Source organism: Crocodylus porosus, unplaced genomic scaffold, assembly GCF_001723895.1.
Source record: "Crocodylus porosus isolate Cpor-Errol unplaced genomic scaffold, CroPor_comp1, whole genome shotgun sequence".
Classification (NCBI taxonomy): Eukaryota; Metazoa; Chordata; order Crocodylia; family Crocodylidae; genus Crocodylus; species Crocodylus porosus.
In genome coordinates this window covers 11,355,896-11,369,304 of record NW_017728886.1, presented here as the reverse complement: position 1 = coordinate 11,369,304, position 13,409 = coordinate 11,355,896, and the positions used below count along the sequence as shown (strand labels likewise).

The 13,409-nt window shown below is 46.3% G+C and overlaps 1 protein-coding gene across 3 annotated transcripts in view; it reads left to right on the top strand.

The window, feature by feature from the left end:
• Positions 1-13,409, top strand: part of PRKAG2 (protein kinase AMP-activated non-catalytic subunit gamma 2) — a 328,707-nt gene that overhangs the window by 168,555 nt on the left and 146,743 nt on the right. The gene's annotated exons all lie outside the window — the stretch shown is intronic.

The following is a 13,409-nucleotide window of genomic DNA, read 5'->3' as shown; positions in this document are numbered from 1 at the left end:
ATTGAAACTTCTCAGCCTTGACCAGGGATGAGATAAATATCATAGGCCACAAGATAAGCAGTTGAGACAGTAACGAGCATTTAAACCTCATGATGTTTTGTTCTCCTCCTGCTGGCTACAGGAGGAGCTGAAAACGGCAAACTGGTCAGAAGCTAGGAAGGACAGCTAATGATCTGGATGTGGATGTTTCAGGGCCAACAGCATGTGTGTGCATGGAGCAAACAGCTGCGCTGGGCCTCACAGCCCTGGTACCGATTCCACGGTGATGGCTACATGCGTGCCTCTGGGCGCACAGCTGGGAAGGGGTCTGGGGCAGCCCTGGTCTCTTCCCTACTGTCCATCCCAAGGTGCACGGGCAGCTGCCGCCACCATGAAGCCGGGTTGGGGAACTCAGTGCAGCAGTTTGCAGCCTTCCGGCTGTCTGCCACAGCCAGCCCTGTCTCCTTTGATGAAATTGTAGCTTCAAAAGGTGGCTTCTGGGAAGAAGCTGGGGAAATGCCTGTTCTGTGGGGAGCTGGAGTGGGCCTGGTTGTGACTTGGCACCCCAGGGGCTGCTTCCCTGTTGTTCCTGAAGGATCACCTTGTGCTTGGGTCTGGAGATGGACTGACCGGTGCAGCACAGTGACAGTGTGCCTGGGCCTAGAGAAAGGGCAAACATGAAAAACAAAATACGTTTCCTTCTGCATGGGTGTTAATCCTTACATGCCAGGCAAAGCCCAGCCTTTATTAGTGTTGGGATGCTAAAATCCCCAAGACCCTACAGCCAGGATGGATAAAAATTGGCGTTTGGGTTTTTTAAAATAAAATAATCAGATTTTTTTATTCAAATAGTTTTTTTATTTAATTGTGTGTTGGGGTTTTTTTGTTAAGATACTTTAAAAAAACACAACCCTATGTAAAGATGGTTTTAATGGAAGGTATGTTAGAGCTCAAATATATCATCATGGAATAAGGATTATAACTTCTAATTATATACTATTTGAGACCATATATTCATGTAACCTTTTTAGAAAAGTTTTATAAATAGGTCACAACAGGCCATGGATTATATTAGAGGACCGTTCCTCTGGGGTTCCCAGAGGCTCCTCTATTGATTAGTAAAAAGTAAAGAAAAGCAGTCTACCCCCCCCAACAAACAGAATCCCCTTCCCCCCTTCTCAACCAACAGAGCCCCTGCACCACCCTCCCTACCCATCAACAATAAAAACTCCACTTAAAAGTAGGAAACTATATACGAGGGGAAACTATTTACAATATTTTGGGTCTTCAAACCCAGAGTGGGGGATCATGGGGCAGAGAGGACTAGGAGGCAGGTGCCCAGCACCCCAACCCCTGGATGTTTCCTGGGTCAGGCCAGCTCCCTAGTGGCAGGGGAGACCCAGCACTAAAGTTAGTGCTGGGTCATGTTTACATGTGTGTTAACACACATTAACTAATGACGCCTAATTCTGATATTTGCAGGTATCAAATTTAGGCACAATTAGCCTACATTACGAACACACCTGTCCATAATGTGCATTACCTTAGGCTAATGTGCATTAATGTGTCTTGTGTAGACACACCCTTAGTTTCAATTATCAAATTGTGGATTTGTCTCCAGCAATAACATCCTTGTTAATAGCAGTATATGAAGATGAGAAATAACAGACCTGATTACCTACCCATTGGCCCTGTTATCTCTCTGCAAGTTTGTGTACACAGAGTCAAGCCTTTACCTCTCTCTAAAAGTGCAAAGTTTCAAGAAATTAAACGAATACAGGATTGTTGGGGGTACAGTAGATCTGGGCAAGGAGGAAGAGTCTGGAGATAAATGCAAGGAGGGAGGGGCAGTAGAAACAAAAGAGAGAGATTTTGAGCAGATTATCTAGAAGTCTTGAGGGATAAGTTTCTGAGTACAGTGCAGCCTCTCCATTGATTTGAGATCTACTGAGGGAATGGTATGTTAGAAAGGAAAACGTGTCATGGCAGCAGGCTTGTCAGGCTGTAAGAGAGACTCTGTTTGGGAATATTTCAATGAAGGTTATCTCAAACAACAAGAATGCACTTTTTGTAGAAAACTGATTAAATCAAGGCTTTGTGACCAGTGATTTCAATTGTGATTAAACCATAATTTAAATTGATTTGATTAAAATCAAATCCACTCTGCTGCAGCCCAGCCTTGCTCCTTCTGTTGGGCTTGGCAGGATCATTTGCCTTGAAAGGGATTTCACTGAGTTGTCCAGCCCATCCCGTGGCAATGTGGGAAAAGGGATTTCATCCTGCTGGAACCATCCCTGACAGATGGGTATAAAGCCTAGCCTTGAAACAGCAGGTTTGGCCTTAAGAAGCTCCTTGGATCAGCAGGAGGTGGCAGGTGGTGGTGGTGCCAGTATCCAGAGATGACACAGTTGCACAACAAAGTGGAAAAAAGTGCTAGCATTTCACTTTTAAAGGGACACCCCAGACTCGCAAGCAAACTTGCCAGTTAAAACACATGTTAAAATAGTTTCAGATTCTGTATCTGCCCCAAATCCTCCTGATAATTTCTTTTAGGGATACAGGTTTTCGCCATGTTGGTCTACAGGCAAAAATATTCAGAACTTTTGGTAGAGGTAATATCTTTTATTAGACCAACTAAATTTGCGTCTTATAGTTATAAGCCTCCACTTATTTGCAAAAAAAAATTCTTTATCTGCAAGCTTTCAGGCACACTCACAGAGCCCCTGCTCCTAGTGCTGCTGTGCCTGCGTCCAGCGCCCCCCTGCCCCCTTTCTTGAATAACATGCCTCCCCACCCCAACTGGGCAGCTTGTCCCAGCCCCAATCCCTCCCTCCCCCACACCTCTTTCCTTCCCCAATCCCAACCGATTTACCAGCTTGAGGCAGCTGTCAGATGCCTGTTTAGTCTATGGCCAAATCTCCGAATTGGCCAAATCTTTTCCAAAGCTTTTCCGAATTGATTCGGGTGCTTCGAATCTATTTGGAGCTTTTACTTGATCTCCTGATTCGATTCTGACTTGGTCCCTGAATCAGGCCAAATCTCCTCCAGATCAAGTCAGCTACCGAAGCTTCACCCAGACCTACTGGGCAAGATGTTGTCACAGGTACAAGCATTTAATCCCACATCGTTGGCTTGGCTCTAACCTCCTGGAGCATCTGGCAGGGTTTGGAAGAAGAGCTGCTAGTGTCTTGTGGGCAGGCAGCCCTCCCTCTCTGGAATAATTCCAGGGACTCCAGGTCCTCTTCCACATCCATGGGAGGGAATAGTGGGAACCCACACTGCAACTGGCTGCATATCACATTGCTGATGCAGTCACTAAGGGCAAGAATTTAGTTGGGTGCATAGATTTCAAGGGCCAGATGATATTCCACCTATTGAACACCTGAGTGAAATTCTAAAACACCTGGCTTGACTTGCGGAAAAATTGTTAATGCAAAAGATGGGTGGGTCCTCCTCTTCCTCTTCACTTCTTTGTGCCTCAGTCTTATGGGTCTGATAATGGTGTGTTACAAAAGTAGATGGATTAATGGATTTTCAGGAGTTGAACAGGGTGGAGGACAATCACATTTAGGTGCCTAAGTCTAGTTAGGTACTTCATAGGTGGAATAAACCTGGCCCTAAGAGTCTATGGAGTGAGCCTTCAGAAAGTTTGTCTTGTCTGGACTTAACCAGCGCAAGAGGGAATCCCAAAAGAACTAGGCCAAGGGACGTTTCCTGGAAAGGAGGATTACATGGCAAAGGAAATCTTAATCAGATATCCAGAAGTTGTGGGAACGGGAAAGGAGGATGGAGAGTGTGGGTGTTTGTTTTCCTTCCATTTTTTTAAAATTTCATGCTAGCTGTAGAAAGTGATTTGCTTGCTTTGGCTCACCGTATAGTCTGTGAAATCCTTAGCGTTTCCTTCAGCACATCAGCCAGCAATGACATCCTTCACTCCAGCTCTCCAGCTCTGGAAACAGGTGTTTTCCAAGTTGCCTGAAGGTTTCACTTACCAGGATATACCCGAGGAGCAGTTCTGTTGAAGCAGTGGAGGTACGCAGATGTAGAAAAGCATAAGCCCCACAATTGTTGAGGACCAGGGCTCTGCACGCTGCAAGCTGTTCTTGATCAAATTGTAGAACTTCAGCTCCAGGCTCAGGCTTCTGTTTTCTCCTTTCTTTCTCTGTGGCTTGCAGCCTTGGCCAGCCCCTCAGTGCTCAGTCTCCTAACGATCTTTAAAACTGTCAAAGACATCTGGCTGGGATTGATTTTTGAGGTGTAATCCCACCTAATATACCAGATTAGTCAGAAAACCTTGGAAGTGTTGTTCTAGGGATTGACTGCAGTAAAGAAGGACAGGGATGGAAGGTTTTAACTGATAAATGAGTACTGGGAGCTATGGGGAAAAAGTCTTAGCTCAGGCTTAGATTTCTCACATACTTCTGTAGAGAGAATGTTAAATTCCTGCTACTATAAAGCATAAATAGCCATTTTAATAATGAGACAAGTAAAATTATCTCTAGAGACACTTGAGAAACACCATCCCTTCTTAAAATGGGCTTCCCTGGCTGCTTCATTATCATTCCCTTGTCAGTTCTAAGCTCTTTCCTGGCAGCTCCTTCTCTGTAAGAAATCTGTAGCAGGTGAAATCCTGTGTGCTTCAAACAGTCTTTGTATAAAGGATCTGTGTGAGGCAGAGCAGTAATTAAACCTCCCCACAGGCTCTGGGGCACCAGCAACAATTCTCCAAAGCAGGTACCACAGTCCAGGGGTTTCGCTAATAAATGCTGCCCCTGTAGCCTCTCTGAAATGGGTCCTGGCCAACTCGGGAAGAGCTGCCTTGGAGCAGAGCTCTGCAGGAGGATACAGGTTCCCACTGCATTGCCTCTGTGGCATGCCCACTTCTCAGCTGCATTTGTTATTGAATGTGGGGCTGGTCACATTTGAGCACACAGGGTGGGGGCGGAAAGGATTTGGCCTGCAGCAAGGAAGCATGAGCCTCTGAGTGCAAAATCGGAACATACAAATCCAGGGACTTAACTTCAGGGGCATGATCCAGGATTGGGCTAAGTCCAGGTGTCTCTTCGCCATTCAGTGGCATAATATATATAGCCAGCTATAGCAGGACTGCCAAGTCACATGGTTTGGCAGCCTGACATGTACTTGACTCTTGATGTGGTTGTGTAGACTCACCTACCCATCCTGGTGTCTGCTGACATTTGAAATCATCTTGGTTTTAAAGAGAGATCCGTTATAATGGCATCCAGCTCTCACTTGCAGATGGTAGAAGTTCACTCTTTTTAATGAAATGGTATCAAGGCAGACTTTGGAATTGCACGAGCATTTAAAATGAAATGTAAGGTGTCCCTCAGAAAAGTGCTTGGATGTGAATGTAGAAGTGTCAGTGTTGCCAACTCTCATAAGAAAGTCAGTGCTTTGGGAATGTGAAAAACTTAGCTCTTTCTTTCACACACACACACGCACACACACTTTTTCACATCCCCAAAATGTAGACTTTAAGAACCACCAAAAGTCATGAGTTGACAATGCTGCAGTATGCTGACCATCTTAAATTCAGCTCTCAGCCTGTTCTGCTTTCTTTTTGGAGCTAAGAATCCAAAACAATACCAAGACACACGAGGAAGACTGACTATATTTATTTATGAAGAAATAAATGAATCTCATTGTCTTGTGTATAGGATTCATGCTTTTTTTTGTAGGGTTAATTCTGAGCAAAAACAATGCCATGCTCCTTCCAACAACACACACACACCCTTCAAAGTGGATGGAAGAAAGAGCGCCGTTTCTGTGTGGAAATTTGACATTACAGGTAGAAATGCACACATGACAATATTTCCACTGCTGTCAGTTCCTTTGAAAACATCCTTTCTGTAGCAGTTGGACCTGCCTTTCTACTCCAGCTAAATTAATGAGACCATTGAATGTTGGGCAGGCCGTTCTTTGGAAACAACTTCATACTGAAAGATATTTACAAGGAGGCTTTCCCAAAGAATAACCCTTTCATGTTCAGAGCAATCCAATTTCTATTATGCCTGACAGGCCCCTTCTTGCAGGTTTACTTCTAAGTGGAAAGATTCCAGATTTTTAGCCTTTAAAGTAAGTTGCCAATTTTTCCTTCACAGAATCATAGAAGTCGGGTCGGAAGGGACCTTGTAGATCTTCAAGTCCGACCCCCTGCCTGGGCAGGAGACAAACTGGGATCAAATGATCCCAGCTAGGTAGGCATGAAGCCTCCTCTTAAAGACCCCCAAGGGTAGGAGCCAGCACCACTTCCCTTCGAAGTTGGTTCCAGATCCTAGCCGCCCTGACTGTGAAGTAGTTCTTACGGATGTCTAGTCTAACCCTACTCTCCAACAACTTGTGGACATTATTCCTTGTTATGCCAGGGGGCGCTTGGGGAAACAAGGCCTCTCCCAAACCCTTCTGGTCCCCCCTAGTGAGTTTATAGATGGTCACCAGGTCCCCCCCCCCCAGCCTTCTCTTGTGGAGGCTGACCAGGTTCAGGTCCCACAGTCTCTCATTGTAGGGTCTGCCCTGTTGTCCCCGGATCATGCAGGTGGCCTCCTCTGGACCCTCTCCATGTTGTTCACATCTCTCCTGAAGTGGGGCACACAGAACTGGACGCAGTACTCCAGCTGCGGCCTGACCAGTGTTGCATAGAGGGGGAGGATCACCTCCTCGGCCCTACTTGAGATGCATCTGTGGATGCATGACAAGGTCCAGTTAGCCCTGCCAACCGTGACCTCGCATTGTGGGCCCGTTCATCTTGGAGTCAATGACGACTCCAAGATCCCTTTCTGCCTCCGTGCTCTCAAGAAGGGAGTTTCCCATCTTATAAATGTGCTGCTGGTTACTACTGCCCAAGTGCAGCAGCCTGCACTTGTCAGTATTGAAACGCACCTTGTTTTTGCTAGCCCACCCCTGTAACCTATCTGAGTCTTGCTGCAGTCTTTCCCTCCCTACTAGCGTGCTCACCTCACCTTCATGTTTTACGTGCTTGCAGACACACAAGTCAGAGTCTAACTATAAATCTGGTAATTAATCAAATAAAGCAAAAGCACAATGACACAAAAACACTGTGCTTGACCATATCCTAGGTAACAACACATACTGCTATAGAAACCAAGTATACACAGTGGAGTAGCATAAAAAACCCACAGGCCTTCTCCCTGCAAAGAGTCAGTATTTTAATTTTATTGATCCCTTTAGAATTGTTAAAGTACCAAGTACAGAAAATAGTAAACAACATTACGGGATGGGTTGTCTGGAGCATATAGCTCCAGTGCTCAAGTCCGTACTGGCTCTAAATAGCTTTCCAGGCATAGTTCAACTTATAAAGGCCTAAATGGTCTGAGTCCTATATACTTAAAGGGACACCTTCTTCCTTACACCCAGAGTGATCCCCAAGGCTAGCTGGGTTGCAAGTTCTGCAGTCTTCTCCTACCATCAATCCACAAAGTCTGCTTGGCAAAACCATGTGGGAAGTCATAGTCAGTAGTCGTTCCTCAGCTCTCTAAAAATGAACATCATCTTCTAGAAGTGATCTCAGACCTTTCTATATGGGCAGGCTAGGTTAGGATGAAATACTGTTTAGGGCAAGGATGGCCATCCTGTAGCATGCATGCCACAAGTGGCATGGGCAGCCTTTTTATGGCACATGGCAGATTGGGGTGGGAGGAGGGAAAATAGTAGCAGATAGAACAGGGAGCGGAGCTGTAGATAGAGCAGGGAGTACAAGGCAGGGAGCAGAAAGCAGAGCTGTAGATAGGGCAGTGGAAGGGAATTTGAGCACTTGGGCTGGGTGCAGGGCTTAGCTTGCGGCACACTTGCCAAAAAGGTTTGCCCCCGCTGCTTTAGGGAGTTTTACATGGATATTCTAGTTCCCTTTTAAGTTGTTCCATTCTGTTGTCATGATGGTTTATAAATTATTCTGTCCTCTTATGGTAAACCACCCTGAGCCTTTGTTGAGATAGGTGGCATATCAACCAGTCAAAAACATGAATAAATTAGCATGAGTCTGATGTAGCAACTCTGTCACAGGAATTGTTTCCATGCAGGGGAAGCCCAAACAGACTTCACTTGCAGTCCAGTTCAACCTTGACTGAAATCAATAGGAACCTTTTTGGTGACCTCAGTTGGAATTGGATGAGGCCCTTAGTCAGGAAATAAGAGACTTACGTTAAAAGGTGTCTTCTTTCTGAATTACGGCCTAACTTGTGAACAAGTGAGCTGAAAAGCATTATCCTCCTGCCACCTCTTCTGTCTGTGTGACCGATGGAAAACTTACTTCTGTTTCATTTATGTAATATGATTATATACTTGCAGTTGCTCAGCACTTTCCACGTGAGGCTCTCAGCAGGCTTTGTGTACATTAACTAAGCCAAAAAACACCTCGGTGAGCTAGGCATATGTCATCGTATCCATTTTTCCATGAGAAAACTGAGACACAGAGGGATCAAGCTACTTACCTGGGGTCACATGTTGAGTCAGTGTGAAGGAGCTGCGAGGGGAAGGTTGGAGTTCTGCTCTGATGTCTGCTCTAGCTGCTGGACTCTTTCCTTTGTCATATCCCATCTTAGCTGAAACTGGAACCAGTGTAGGATTCACTCTTCCTAGTATTATTTTTTTTAAAGGAGTGATTGAAAGAGTTGCTAGCATCCTAAACTTCTAATTTCCTGGCTTTTATCCCCTACAATATCACTGAAATAAATGTTTAACAGCATAGTTAACACCCTTATTATGTACAGGGTGGGCAACTTTCTCATCTGTTATATGGGTATAAATGAGGAGTTACCTAGTAGGTGTAATTACTCCTGAATTACATCTATATACCTGAGACAAAAAGGTGTATGTGAAGTGATATTGGCAGCCTTGCTCTGGTGGGGTGGACACTGGGGCAAGAGCCTAGAAACCCAGCAGTTTCAAGGCCATAGCAGAAGTGCCCACAGTGCGGCCATGGCAGATTCTAATGAATCTGCAAATTCTGCTAAATACCTTGTCACAGGGACACAGGAAAGGAGTGTATTGCCAACTCCACTATTTTGTTGTGAGCCATGTGATGCATGATTTCTTCCTTAAAAGCTTCAGCTTCTGGAAATCGCACCATTTTAAAAGAATCTCAGTTTTCATTGTAATAAAGGCAAGTTTCTAGTCACCTGGTTTCAGAGAAAAGCTTGAAAAAGATTAGTGTCTCAGAAAAGGAAACAAAAACAACTCAGGAAGGTTATTATTTTTAAATCTTGTAATATTTGGTGGTCTGACTGATCATTTTTTAGTATCTGGGATTGGCGATTCTGGCAAGCATGCTTCTGACATACAGGTGTTATGCTGACCATATGAATTGAAATAAATACATCATACTACTATAAATTTGCATGATACTACTATAAAATCTAATTTATCTTGACTCAAATGTTGAACTGGGGTATAGAAGAGCCATATTTAATGATAAAAAACAGAGCTTAGCTTAATTTTCAGAGGTGCATCATGAGAGACGTTCAGAAAGTTTTTAGCTTGACAAAGAAACACCATTTGCATTTACCTGTTTTTTGTTGTTGTTTTTTTTTTTTTTAAAACAGATCCCTTTTGCATCAGTTCAACCAATCTTGTGCAGCTGCAGCTTGGCTATGCATATCTTGTAAAAGTCCAAGTCTTCCATGTTCAGAAAGTCGTTCTGACCCCTTGCAGTGACCTCCTTGTCATCGATTCAGCTATTCCACAAAGGTTTTCCTTCAGCCTGGGGAGCAGATAGAAGTGTGGAGGAGCTAGGATTTCTTGGATGGTGGAGCCAGTGTGTGCTTCCATTGCATTCGCTGCTGTTTGGTCTCTTACCTGGTGACCCCACATCTCACCTGAGTCACACGGTCCTGTTTCATGGATTTTCTAGGTTGCTTGAAACTACCTCAAAATGCCCTTGAAAATGTCGTGTCCCTCTCTTCTGATACGAGCAAGATCAGACTTGCTCACACCTTTCTTATGACAAGGCTTCATGCACTGATCCAGTGCTGTGGACACAGAGTTGTGGGCACCGATCCAGTGCTGATGCCTACTGTTTCATCCATGTGTCTTAACTGGTGATTTGTCATTCATCACCATCCTGCAGACTGCATCAACTTGGCCTGGTGCCATGACCTTTCTGAAGTGTCCTGATCTTAGTTCATCCTCAGTGCTGATTCTTCATTGCTTAAAAGCCCAGCTCTTCTTCTGTAGCAAGTGAAGGGTATCATCCGCCAGCATTGCCATCAAATCATTGTGGCTTTCTTCAGGGTCTAGCCTTGCTTACGGAGGGATTTGATCACTGCTTCTTCACTTTTCAAACTTTTGGTGACTGACTCGCTTGGATGCGTCTTTGTACAAGTTCTATACGGATTGGCTGCTAACAGAGAAACACAACAAAACATCAGACAAAGAAACATAAAATACTTTGACCTGTGAAATCTGTTGGTCAGATATTTTCTGAACACCCCTCCAACATTTGGATTTATGTTCAACTCTGGGCTCAGTAGCTTGAAAATGTTGACTCTTGCTCTCAGGGGTACAGTGTTGAAGAAGGGAAGCTAAGTGCCATTTGATGCCAATTAATTAATGAGTTAACATTGGATCAAGCTGTTAAACGTGCATGGTAATCCAGTGTTTTGGTAGCTATTACCAAGACCACTTAAAACTCAGCCTTTTTGTAGTTTTGCTATTATTTTTACACTCAAGGCCAGGTGTCCATGAGAAGTGGCTTGCTGATAGGACTGTATTGCTAGCAGAGTATGCCTAGTGAGGATACAGCACTTTTGCTGGTATATCTTATTTCAGCCTCCCCAAGCAAAACAAGATCTACTGGTGAAATTGCAGTTTTGCAAGGATAACTGTATCTGTGGTAAGGGCTTTTATTGGCGCAACTGTGTAAGCCTCAGGTCACATCCCTGACCATCATACAAGGCTGTTTTGGGAACAAGTCCTCCAAAATTAAACCTGCCTCAGCAGTGTTGTGTCATTTATTGCATATATTACTTACTCCAAATCCTGGCAGGGTGTGGCAGGATGATCTCCAGGGGTGCCGTGACCTCCCCTAACGCCCCACCTACCCATGCCAACTCGGGTCTTGAATGCACCCTCTATCTCGCCCGCCGCGTCTTGATCTTATATTATTAATGGGAGGCTGCCTTCCTGCCCACTGTGGCACGGTGCCCGCCTTATGATGCCAGGACTCTACTTAACGCCTTATACTCCCCCTCTCCTGGGGCCTGCTCCAATATCCGTGCCCTCTCCTGGGGCCTGCTCGATGTACGTGCCGCGCTCCCAGCGCGCTTACCCCCAACTGGGGCTTCTGCACAGACAGTGCTCCACTTGGGCCTGTGCTTGCGCTCCCCCGCCCACACTCGGGCCTTCTATGCCTGACTCGGGCTTCCCAAGGTTGGGGCTCAGGCAGCCTTAGCCTTACCTGGCCCCCAGACCCACCTTCTTGGGTCTATGCCCCACTGGGGCTCTTCCCAATCGGGGTTCATCCCAATATTGCCCCTGCTGGGCTGGGATACCCCACTAAACACAGCACCCCTGTGGCGCTAGGAACACCCCCACCTTACTGGGGAGCTCCTAATGAGGCCTCCATCCCTACTCACGCGCTACCCTGCCTACACTCGGGCCTGTGCTTGTGCTCCCCTGCCTGCACTCGGGCTTCCCAAGGTTTGGGCTCAGGCAGCCTTAGCCTTACCTGGCCCCCAGACCCGCCTTCTCAGGCCTACACCCCACTAGGGCTCTTCCCAATTGGGGCTCATCCCAATATTGCCCCCGCTGGGCTGGGGTCGGGATACCCCACTAAATGCAGTGCCCCTGTGGCACTAGGAACACCCCCACCTTACTGGAGAGCTCCTAATGAGGCCTCCTCCACCCCTACAGCCTCACCTGGTCCTCTGGTCATAACAATAACCCAGAACCAAAATCTCCCTCTCCTGGGTTCCAACACAACTTCCACGCACCCTGGAAAACCCCCTCCCTCCAGGGGTCTAACATCAGTTCCAGGCAAAACCTGGCTCGCACTTTCAAGTATCTCCTTGTCAGGGTCTCCTCCACCCAGTACTGCCAAGCCGCTGCTCTCCAGCCACCAGACTTCTCTAATGTTCTGCTCAGCTTGCTCGCAGCGCTCCCTCCTTCTCCCAGGCTGCCAGCAGGGAAACTGACTCTGGCCTCAGCCTGCTCTGCTTATAAAGGCCAGGCCCTGCCCCCTGGCAGTCAGCTGACCCAATCGGTTGTCATGGCAACTGGCACCTGCTGTCCTGGTGAGTGGCAGCTAAGCCCCTCTTTCTACTACTCAGGACTACTATTCCTGCTATCAGTAGCAGGCGCCCTAGTGTCCTGCTACACCTAGCTACTATTATTCCTACTATCAGTAGCAGGCACCCTAGTGTCCTGCTACACGGGGAAATTAATCATACCACCTTTGAAGTAGCTAGAAATAAAGGAAGATTCCCTCTAGCAGAAGAGACGTGCAGGCCTCACACAGAACTGGAGTGGGGTTAAGACTTTACAGGTATAAAGGTTAAAAGCAAAGCTCTGATGACATTTAAATAAAATTCAACAAAAAAAGATGGATCAAAGCATTCCAGTGCAGGTTTGCAATCCAGATATTGCAACTTTGGGATAGTGTATAAGAATCAAAAAGTCCAATTCTCCAGATGATGAGTAGGAACAAAAAGCCAAGTCAGTTGCCATTGCTCATCTTGAGGGAAATGCATAAAAGATTAAAAGTCAGTTAGACTGTAAAGCCTCCTTTCATCATCTGAGGTGAGGCCATGTGTCTCTTTAAAACACAGAGGATTTGGAACTTGACAGCACCTCTTCTCTCCAAGTGGGATGGGGGGTTGGGTTGTTGTTACTGTGTACATCTGCTGACGATCCCTTCTCATTTTGTTTCACATTGCATTATGTGTATTAATTGTCAATTAGCTGTATCATAAAGCCAGGCATACAAACAGGGCTTACTTCCCTCGGTTCAGTGGGGTCCGATTAACAACCTATGTGCTAATGGGCAGTGGTATCAGTATAACAGACTGACTCCAGTGCTCTGCCAGAGAAGGCAGTTTTGAATTCCAGGCTGGTTCAGTAGGAGCTCTGCCAACGCTGGCTGCCCAGGGACGGTGACAGACTAGTGCACTGGTTCTCAAGCGTTTTTGTACCAGGACCCATGTATAAACCCCTCACTCCCACCCCGCTGCCCCCCATGTTTGGGGTACGAGGTGAGTGTGTGGAGCAGGGGGGGTGAGTATAGGCATAGTGCCCCTGAAATTGGCTGCTGCCAATGCCAGCGTCTGTGGGTGGTTGTTACTTGCCACCCACACCCCACTTTGCCACCGACTCCACCACGGCTGCTTGTGGGTGATCCCTGCTCACCACTACCATGCCTCCGCCACTGCCACCGTTGCATGTGGGCGGTCACCGTACCC